This window comes from Lissotriton vulgaris, chromosome 7 (genome assembly GCF_964263255.1).
Source record: "Lissotriton vulgaris chromosome 7, aLisVul1.2, whole genome shotgun sequence".
NCBI classification, from domain to species: Eukaryota; Metazoa; Chordata; class Amphibia; order Caudata; family Salamandridae; genus Lissotriton; species Lissotriton vulgaris.
In genome coordinates this window covers 1,390,973,058-1,390,983,057 of record NC_141695.1, presented here as the reverse complement: position 1 = coordinate 1,390,983,057, position 10,000 = coordinate 1,390,973,058, and the positions used below count along the sequence as shown (strand labels likewise).

General features: G+C 45.3%; 6 non-coding genes across 6 annotated transcripts; 1 reads left to right on the top strand and 5 right to left on the bottom strand.

Moving 5' to 3' along the window:
- Window positions 1-1,532: 1,532 nt before the first annotated feature.
- LOC147705369 (U6 spliceosomal RNA) lies at window positions 1,533-1,639 on the bottom strand. The gene has a single exon (XR_015298050.1). It is a non-coding gene; the product is annotated as a U6 spliceosomal RNA (small nuclear RNA).
- Window positions 1,640-3,444: 1,805 nt separating this feature from the next.
- On the bottom strand, window positions 3,445-3,551 carry LOC147705368 (U6 spliceosomal RNA). Its single transcript, XR_015298363.1, has one exon. It is a non-coding gene; the product is annotated as a U6 spliceosomal RNA (small nuclear RNA).
- Window positions 3,552-4,271: 720 nt separating this feature from the next.
- On the top strand, window positions 4,272-4,344 carry TRNAR-ACG (transfer RNA arginine (anticodon ACG)). Its single transcript has one exon. It is a non-coding gene; the product is annotated as a tRNA-Arg (tRNA).
- A 1,010-nt stretch (window positions 4,345-5,354) lies between these two features.
- Window positions 5,355-5,461, bottom strand: LOC147705366 (U6 spliceosomal RNA). Its single transcript, XR_015298049.1, has one exon. It is a non-coding gene; the product is annotated as a U6 spliceosomal RNA (small nuclear RNA).
- Window positions 5,462-7,266: 1,805 nt separating this feature from the next.
- Window positions 7,267-7,373, bottom strand: LOC147705365 (U6 spliceosomal RNA). Its single transcript, XR_015298048.1, has one exon. It is a non-coding gene; the product is annotated as a U6 spliceosomal RNA (small nuclear RNA).
- Window positions 7,374-9,176: 1,803 nt separating this feature from the next.
- LOC147705364 (U6 spliceosomal RNA) lies at window positions 9,177-9,283 on the bottom strand. The gene has a single exon (XR_015298047.1). It is a non-coding gene; the product is annotated as a U6 spliceosomal RNA (small nuclear RNA).
- Window positions 9,284-10,000: the final 717 nt, after the last annotated feature.

The window sequence follows — 10,000 nt, the reverse complement described above, 5'->3', positions numbered from 1 at the left end:
GTGATATTAAAGGTGAAACAGCTGCACAGTAGGTTAGGTGAAGGGCTCTGAGAGTGGAAAGGCAGCATGCTTGGGTCCCTGGACAAGGTGAGCTTATGATAATGTGTCTGAATGTTCGCCTGTGTTGTAATATTAAACCCCTTATTGTTGTAAACGCCTACTTACTAAGGAGTTCTCAAGCTCAGCCCCACACAGACCTGGAACTGATTATGTTAATGCAAACTATTTAAGAAACTGAGCCTGATCTAAAAGATTTCCTTGGATCTAGGACCATTTCGCCTGGCTTTTAGGTGCTTCCTTCTCCTAAAGTCCTTTGTAAAACTTGGGAAAACCTCACAGAACAGACTTCCAGGAGGTCAGATGGGTTTCCTTGTGCCTTCACACACACACACACACACACACACTTTCTAGCCCACTTAAGGACAAAAGGATGCATAAGTCTACATAGGGCCAGTGGCGCAATGGATAACGCGTCTGACTACGGATCAGAAGATTGTAGGTTGGACTCCTATCTGGCTCGGAAGGGTTGTAGGTCCCTGTTTGATTATATTCCTGTGGAATTCTTATTTACCTCAGACTTGTTGTAGGTTCAATATTCTCCAGCAGGACTCATCCAGCAGTTGTTCCACGGTAGAGCGCAAGTAATAGGACCACAGCTAGTTAAACGTTTCCCATTTGCTGCTGGACTCTATGTGATGGCCGTCACGTGGTGTGCTGCTTTTGTATTTCAACATGGGTCCCTGATACTCTTAATTGCGAAAAAGCTTGTTGACAAAAGTGTGTGTGCGCGAGGGTCTGTGGTCGTAGGCAGGTGTGTGCACTTGAATGCTTACCCATTTACATGTGTGAGAGGAACAAACCAACTCCCTGTGGGCTGCAGGCTTACAACTGGTAGCCCCAGTAGCCAGGCAGAACCACAGGTAAGGAGAGAGAGAGAAAGTTGGTCCTTTATTAGAGAAGGCCCATAAGCATCTTGCACTGCTACCTTCTTCCCCTCTCAGCCACGATCGGCCAAGACCTCTCTATTAGGGTAGAGGGTGAACATTTCTTGGACCTCAGAAACTGAGGGATGTAGACCCAATATGTCCTCCAAGCGCCTAGAGACCTGGTGCCCAATCTGGCATGGTGTTTTTCAGCTTACCCGACCAATCCGGTTGCAAGGTGGACTTTAACAATACTGCTAAAAAGGCACTCCCAGACATCCCTGAGGCCTTCATTTGCATAGGCCCTGCCCTTCTCTTTGTCCTGCTTCCCACGAAGCAACACAACACTGCAGCAGTATAGATTTGGGGGTGGTGAAGAATAATGACAGTGAGGCTAAAAAAGAGAAAGAAAAGTCCCAGAAGTCCTGCAGGCTTCCTTGCTAAATGCAGCTGAACATAGAGCGCACCTTCTTTACTGCAAAGCAAATACATTAAAAATGTTGAGGAGAGACTAATTGAAAAATACATATCACGGGGACAGCACTGGGACCTGCTTTATTTTTTCAATTAGTCTTGAAAACAAAAAAGATTTCTCTCCTAAAAGCTGTTAAAAATATGGAACGCTTCACGAATTTGCGTGTCATCCTTGCGCAGGGGCCATGCTAATCTTCTCTGTATCGTTCCAATTTTAGTATATGTGCTGCCGAAGCGAGCACACTTTATTGATGAACTGACAATGTTTATAAACTCTCTAAATCTACAGTCTCTAGACATAGGGTGGCCTGGCAGAGATGCTCAGATGGCCAGTACGCATTCAAATCTGAGCCAATGGTCAAAAATGTATGAAGAGTAGCAATCCATTATTCTTCACTGCATTTGTGGTCCAAGACTAAACACACCGTAAGTATGTAGATTATACCAGGTTTGCAAAGGCTCCTGGTTCGGGCTACAGACAAGGAGCATTGTGACGTCACGCTGCCTGTGGAACAGTGATATTAAAGGTGAAACAGCTGCACAGTAGGTTAGGTGAAGGGCTCTGAGAGTGGAAAGGCAGCATGCTTGAGTCCCTGGACAAGGTGAGCTTATGATAATGTGTCTGAATGTTCGCCTGTGTTGTAATATTAAACCCCTTATTGTTGTAAACGCCTACTTACTAAGGAGTTCTCAAGCTCAGCCCCACACAGACCTGGAACTGATTATGTTAATGCAAACTATTTAAGAAACTGAGCCTGATCTAAAAGATTTCCTTGGATCTAGGACCATTTCGCCTGGCTTTTAGGTGCTTCCTTCTCCTAAAGTCCTTTGTAAAACTTGGGAAAACCTCACAGAACAGACTTCCAGGAGGTCAGATGGGTTTCCTTGTGCCTTCACACACACACACACACACACACACTTTCTAGCCCACTTAAGGACAAAAGGATGCATAAGTCTACATAGGGCCAGTGGCGCAATGGATAACGTGTCTGACTACGGATCAGAAGATTGTAGGTTCGACTCCTATCTGGCTCGGAAGGGTTGTAGGTCCCTGTTTGATTATATTCCTGTGGAATTCTTATTTACCTCAGACTTGTTGTAGGTTCAATATTCTCCAGCAGGACTCATCCAGCAGTTGTTCCACGGTAGAGCGCAAGTAATAGGACCACAGCTAGTTAAACGTTTCCCATTTGCTGCTGGACTCTATGTGATGGCCGTCACGTGGTGTGCTGCTTTTGTATTTCAACATGGGTCCCTGATACTCTTAATTGCGAAAAAGCTTGTTGACAAAAGTGTGTGTGCGCGAGGGTCTGTGGACGTAGGCAGGTGTGTGCACTTGAATGCTTACCCATTTACATGTGTGAGAGGAACAAACCAACTCCCTGTGGGCTGCAGGCTTACAACTGGTAGCCCCAGTAGCCAGGCAGAACCACAGGTAAGGAGAGAGAGAGAAAGTTGGTCCATTATTAGAGAAGGCCCATAAGCATCTTGCACTGCTACCTTCTTCCCCTCTCAGCCACGATCGGCCAAGACCTCTCTATTAGGGTAGAGGGTGAACATTTCTTGGACCTCAGAAACTGAGGGATGTAGACCCAATATGTCCTCCAAGCGCCTAAAGACCTGGTGCCCAATCTGGCATGGTGTTTTTCAGCTTACCCGACCAATCCGGTTGCAAGGTGGACTTTAACAATACTGCTAAAAAGGCACTCCCAGACATCCCTGAGGCCTTCATTTGCATAGGCCCTGCCCTTCTCTTTGTCCTGCTTCCCACGAAGCAACACAACACTGCAGCAGTATAGATTTGGGGGTGGTGAAGAATAATGACAGTGAGGCTAAAAAAGAGAAAGAAAAGTCCCAGAAGTCCTGCAGGCTTCCTTGCTAAATGCAGCTGAACATAGAGCGCACCTTCTTTACTGCAAAGCAAATACATTAAAAATGTTGAGGAGAGACTAATTGAAAAATACATATCACGGGGACAGCACTGGGACCTGCTTTATTTTTTCAATTAGTCTTGAAAACAAAAAAGATTTCTCTCCTAAAAGCTGTTAAAAATATGGAACGCTTCACGAATTTGCGTGTCATCCTTGCGCAGGGCCCATGCTAATCTTCTCTGTATCGTTCCAATTTTAGTATATGTGCTGCCGAAGCGAGCACACTTTATTGATGAACTGACAATGTTTATAAACTCTCTAAATCTACAGTCTCTAGACATAGGGTGGCCTGGCAGAGATGCTCAGATGGCCAGTACGCATTCAAATCTGAGCCAATGGTCAAAAATGTATGAAGAGTAGCAATCCATTATTCTTCACTGCATTTGTGGTCCAAGACTAAACACACCGTAAGTATGTAGATTATACCAGGTTTGCAAAGGCTCCTGGTTCGGGCTACAGACAAGGAGCATTGTGACGTCACGCTGCCTGTGGAACAGTGATATTAAAGGTGAAACAGCTGCACAGTAGGTTAGGTGAAGGGCTCTGAGAGTGGAAAGGCAGCATGCTTGGGTCCCTGGACAAGGTGAGCTTATGATAATGTGTCTGAATGTTCGCCTGTGTTGTAATATTAAACCCCTTATTGCTGTAAATGCCTACTTACTAAGGAGTTCTCAAGCTCAGCCCCACACAGACCTGGAACTGATTATGTTAATGCAAACTATTTAAGAAACTGAGCCTGATCTAAAAGATTTCCTTGGATCTAGGACCATTTCGCCTAGCTTTTAGGTGCTTCCTTCTCCTAAAGTCCTTTGTAAAACTTGGGAAAACCTCACAGAACAGACTTCCAGGAGGTCAGATGGGTTTCCTTGTGCCTTCACACAAACACACACACACACACACTTTCTAGCCCACTTAAGGACAAAAGGATGCATAAGTCTACATAGGGCCAGTGGCGCAATGGATAACGCGTCTGACTACGGATCAGAAGATTGTAGGTTCGACTCCTATCTGGCTCGGAATGGTTGTAGGTCCCTGTTTGATTATATTCCTGTGGAATTCTTATTTACCTCAGACTTGTTGTAGGTTCAATATTCTCCAGCAGGACTCATCCAGCAGTTGTTCCACGGTAGAGCGCAAGTAATAGGACCACAGCTAGTTAAACGTTTCCCATTTGCTGCTGGACTCTATGTGATGGCCGTCACGTGGTGTGCTGCTTTTGTATTTCAACATGGGTCCCTGATACTCTTAATTGCGAAAAAGCTTGTTGACAAAAGTGTGTGTGCGCGAGGGTCTGTGGACGTAGGCAGGTGTGTGCACTTGAATGCTTACCCATTTACATGTGTGAGAGGAACAAACCAACTCCCTGTGGGCTGCAGGCTTACAACTGGTAGCCCCAGTAGCCAAGCAGAACCACAGGTAAGGAAAGAGAGAAAGTTGGTCCATTATTAGAGAAGGACCATAAGCATCTTGCACTGCTACCTTCTTCCCCTCTCAGCCACGATCGGCCAAGACCTCTCTATTAGGGTAGAGGGTGAACATTTCTTGGACCTCAGAAACTGAGGGATGTAGACCCAATATGTCCTCCAAGCGCCGAGAGACCTGGTGCCCAATCTGGCATGGTGTTTTTCAGCTTACCCGACCAATCCGGTTGCAAGGTGGACTTTAACAATACTGCTAAAAAGGCACTCCCAGACATCCCCGAGGCCTTCATTTGCATAGGCCCTGCCCTTCTCTTTGTCCTGCTTCCCACGAAGCAACACAACACTGCAGCAGTATAGATTTGGGGGTGGTGAAGAATAATGACAGTGAGGCTAAAAAAGAGAAAGAAAAGTCCCAGAAGTCCTGCAGGCTTCCTTGCTAAATGCAGCTGAACATAGAGCGCACCTTCTTTACTGCAAAGCAAATACATTAAAAATGTTGAGGAGAGACTAATTGAAAAATACATATCACGGGGACAGCACTGGGACCTGCTTTATTTTTTGAATTAGTCTTGAAAACAAAAAAGATTTCTCTCCTAAAAGCTGTTAAAAATATGGAACGCTTCACGAATTTGCGTGTCATCCTTGCGCAGGGGCCATGCTAATCTTCTCTGTATCGTTCCAATTTTAGTATATGTGCTGCCGAAGCGAGCACACTTTATTGATGAACTGACAATGTTTATAAACTCTCTAAATCTACAGTCTCTAGACATAGGGTGGCCTGGCAGAGATGCTCAGATGGCCAGTACGCATTCAAATCTGAGCCAATGGTCAAAAATGTATGAAGAGTAGCAATCCATTATTCTTCACTGCATTTGTGGTCCAAGACTAAACACACCGTAAGTATGTAGATTATACCAGGTTTGCAAAGGCTCCTGGTTCGGGCTACAGACAAGGAGCATTGTGACGTCACGCTGCCTGTGGAACAGTGATATTAAAGGTGAAACAGCTGCACAGTAGGTTAGGTGAAGGGCTCTGAGAGTGGAAAGGCAGCATGCTTGGGTCCCTGGACAAGGTGAGCTTATGATAATGTGTCTGAATGTTCGCCTGTGTTGTAATATTAAACCCCTTATTGTTGTAAACGCCTACTTACTAAGGAGTTCTCAAGCTCAGCCCCACACAGACCTGGAACTGATTATGTTAATGCAAACTATTTAAGAAACTGAGCCTGATCTAAAAGATTTCCTTGGATCTAGGACTATTTCGCCTGGCTTTTAGGTGCTTCCTTCTCCTAAAGTCCTTTGTAAAACTTGGGAAAACCTCACAGAACAGACTTCCAGGAGGTCAGATGGGTTTCCTTGTGCCTTCACACACACACACACACACACACACTTTCTAGCCCACTTAAGGACAAAAGGATGCATAAGTCTACATAGGGCCAGTGGCGCAATGGATAACGCGTCTGACTACGGATCAAAAGATTGTAGGTTGGACTCCTATCTGGCTCGGAAGGGTTGTAGGTCCCTGTTTGATTATATTCCTGTGGAATTCTTATTTACCTCAGACTTGTTGTAGGTTCAATATTCTCCAGCAGGACTCATCCAGCAGTTGTTCCACGGTAGAGCGCAAGTAATAGGACCACAGCTAGTTAAACGTTTCCCATTTGCTGCTGGACTCTATGTGATGGCCGTCACGTGGTGTGCTGCTTTTGTATTTCAACATGGGTCCCTGATACTCTTAATTGCGAAAAAGCTTGTTGACAAAAGTGTGTGTGCGCGAGGGTCTGTGGTCGTAGGCAGGTGTGTGCACTTGAATGCTTACCCATTTACATGTGTGAGAGGAACAAACCAACTCCCTGTGGGCTGCAGGCTTACAACTGGTAGCCCCAGTAGCCAGGCAGAACCACAGGTAAGGAGAGAGAGAGAAAGTTGGTCCTTTATTAGAGAAGGCCCATAAGCATCTTGCACTGCTACCTTCTTCCCCTCTCAGCCACGATCGGCCAAGACCTCTCTATTAGGGTAGAGGGTGAACATTTCTTGGACCTCAGAAACTGAGGGATGTAGACCCAATATGTCCTCCAAGCGCCTAGAGACCTGGTGCCCAATCTGGCATGGTGTTTTTCAGCTTACCCGACAAATCCGGTTGCAAGGTGGACTTTAACAATACTGCTAAAAAGGCACTCCCAGACATCCCTGAGGCCTTCATTTGCATAGGCCCTGCCCTTCTCTTTGTCCTGCTTCCCACGAAGCAACACAACACTGCAGCAGTATAGATTTGGGGGTGGTGAAGAATAATGACAGTGAGGCTAAAAAAGAGAAAGAAAAGTCCCAGAAGTCCTGCAGGCTTCCTTGCTAAATGCAGCTGAACATAGAGCGCACCTTCTTTACTGCAAAGCAAATACATTAAAAATGTTGAGGAGAGACTAATTGAAAAATACATATCACGGGGACAGCACTGGGACCTGCTTTATTTTTTCAATTAGTCTTGAAAACAAAAAAGATTTCTCTCCTAAAAGCTGTTAAAAATATGGAACGCTTCACGAATTTGCGTGTCATCCTTGCGCAGGGGCCATGCTAATCTTCTCTGTATCGTTCCAATTTTAGTATATGTGCTGCCGAAGCGAGCACACTTTATTGATGAACTGACAATGTTTATAAACTCTCTAAATCTACAGTCTCTAGACATAGGGTGGCCTGGCAGAGATGCTCAGATGGCCAGTACGCATTCAAATCTGAGCCAATGGTCAAAAATGTATGAAGAGTAGCAATCCATTATTCTTCACTGCATTTGTGGTCCAAGACTAAACACACCGTAAGTATGTAGATTATACCAGGTTTGCAAAGGCTCCTGGTTCGGGCTACAGACAAGGAGCATTGTGACGTCACGCTGCCTGTGGAACAGTGATATTAAAGGTGAAACAGCTGCACAGTAGGTTAGGTGAAGGGCTCTGAGAGTGGAAAGGCAGCATGCTTGGGTCCCTGGACAAGGTGAGCTTATGATAATGTGTCTGAATGTTCGCCTGTGTTGTAATATTAAACCCCTTATTGTTGTAAATGCCTACTTACTAAGGAGTTCTCAAGCTCAGCCCCACACAGACCTGGAACTGATTATGTTAATGCAAACTATTTAAGAAACTGAGCCTGATCTAAAAGATTTCCTTGGATCTAGGACCATTTCGCCTAGCTTTTAGGTGCTTCCTTCTCCTAAAGTCCTTTGTAAAACTTGGGAAAACCTCACAGAACAGACTTCCAGGAGGTCAGATGGGTTTCCTTGTGCCTTCACACAAACACACACACACACACACTTTCTAGCCCACTTAAGGACAAAAGGATGCATAAGTCTACATAGGGCCAGTGGCGCAATGGATAACGCGTCTGACTACGGATCAGAAGATTGTAGGTTTGACTCCTATCTGGCTCGGAAGGGTTGTAGGTCCCTGTTTGATTATATTCCTGTGGAATTCTTATTTACCTCAGACTTGTTGTAGGTTCAATATTCTCCAGCAGGACTCATCCAGCAGTTGTTCCACGGTAGAGCGCAAGTAATAGGACCACAGCTAGTTAAACGTTTCCCATTTGCTGCTGGACTCTATGTGATGGCCGTCACGTGGTGTGCTGCTTTTGTATTTCAACATGGGTCCCTGATACTCTTAATTGCGAAAAAGCTTGTTGACAAAAGTGTGTGTGCGCGAGGGTCTGTGGACGTAGGCAGGTGTGTGCACTTGAATGCTTACCCATTTACATGTGTGAGAGGAACAAACCAACTCCCTGTGGGCTGCAGGCTTACAACTGGTAGCCCCAGTAGCCAAGCAGAACCACAGGTAAGGAGAGAGAGAAAGTTGGTCCATTATTAGAGAAGGCCCATAAGCATCTTGCACTGCTACCTTCTTCCCCTCTCAGCCACGATCGGCCAAGACCTCTCTATTAGGGTAGAGGGTGAACATTTCTTGGACCTCAGAAACTGAGGGATGTAGACCCAATATGTCCTCCAAGCGCCAAGAGACCTGGTGCCCAATCTGGCATGGTGTTTTTCAGCTTACCCGACCAATCCGGTTGCAAGGTGGACTTTAACAATACTGCTAAAAAGGCACTCCCAGACATCCCTGAGGCCTTCATTTGCATAGGCCCTGCCCTTCTCTTTGTCCTGCTTCCCACGAAGCAACACAACACTGCAGCAGTATAGATTTGGGGGTGGTGAAGAATAATGACAGTGAGGCTAAAAAAGAGAAAGAAAAGTCCCAGAAGTCCTGCAGGCTTCCTTGCTAAATGCAGCTGTACATAGAGCGCACCTTCTTTACTGCAAAGCAAATACATTAAAAATGTTGAGGAGAGACTAATTGAAAAATACATATCACGGGGACAGCACTGGGACCTGCTTTATTTTTTCAATTAGTCTTGAAAACAAAAAAGATTTCTCTCCTAAAAGCTGTTAAAAATATGGAACGCTTCACGAATTTGCGTGTCATCCTTGCGCAGGGGCCATGCTAATCTTCTCTGTATCGTTCCAATTTTAGTATATGTGCTGCCGAAGCGAGCACACTTTATTGATGAACTGACAATGTTTATAAACTCTCTAAATCTACAGTCTCTAGACATAGGGTGGCCTGGCAGAGATGCTCAGATGGCCAGTACGCATTCAAATCTGAGCCAATGGTCAAAAATGTATGAAGAGTAGCAATCCATTATTCTTCACTGCATTTGTGGTCCAAGACTAAACACACCGTAAGTATGTAGATTATACCAGGTTTGCAAAGGCTCCTGGTTCGGGCTACAGACAAGGAGCATTGTGACGTCACGCTGCCTGTGGAACAGTGATATTAAAGGTGAAACAGCTGCACAGTAGGTTAGGTGAAGGGCTCTGAGAGTGGAAAGGCAGCATGCTTGGGTCCCTGGACAAGGTGAGCTTATGATAATGTGTCTGAATGTTCGCCTGTGTTGTAATATTAAACCCCTTATTGTTGTAAACGCCTACTTACTAAGGAGTTCTCAAGCTCAGCCCCACACAGACCTGGAAGTGATTATGTTAATGCAAACTATTTAAGAAATTGAGCCTGATCTAAAAGATTTCCTTGGATCTAGGACCATTTCGCCTAGCTTTTAGGTGCTTCCTTCTCCTAAAGTCCTTTGTAAAACTTGGGAAAACCTCACAGAACAGACTTCCAGGAGGTCAGATGGGTTTCCTTGTGCCTTCACACACACACACACACACACACACTTTCTAGCCCACTTAAGGACAAAAGGATGCATAAGTCTAC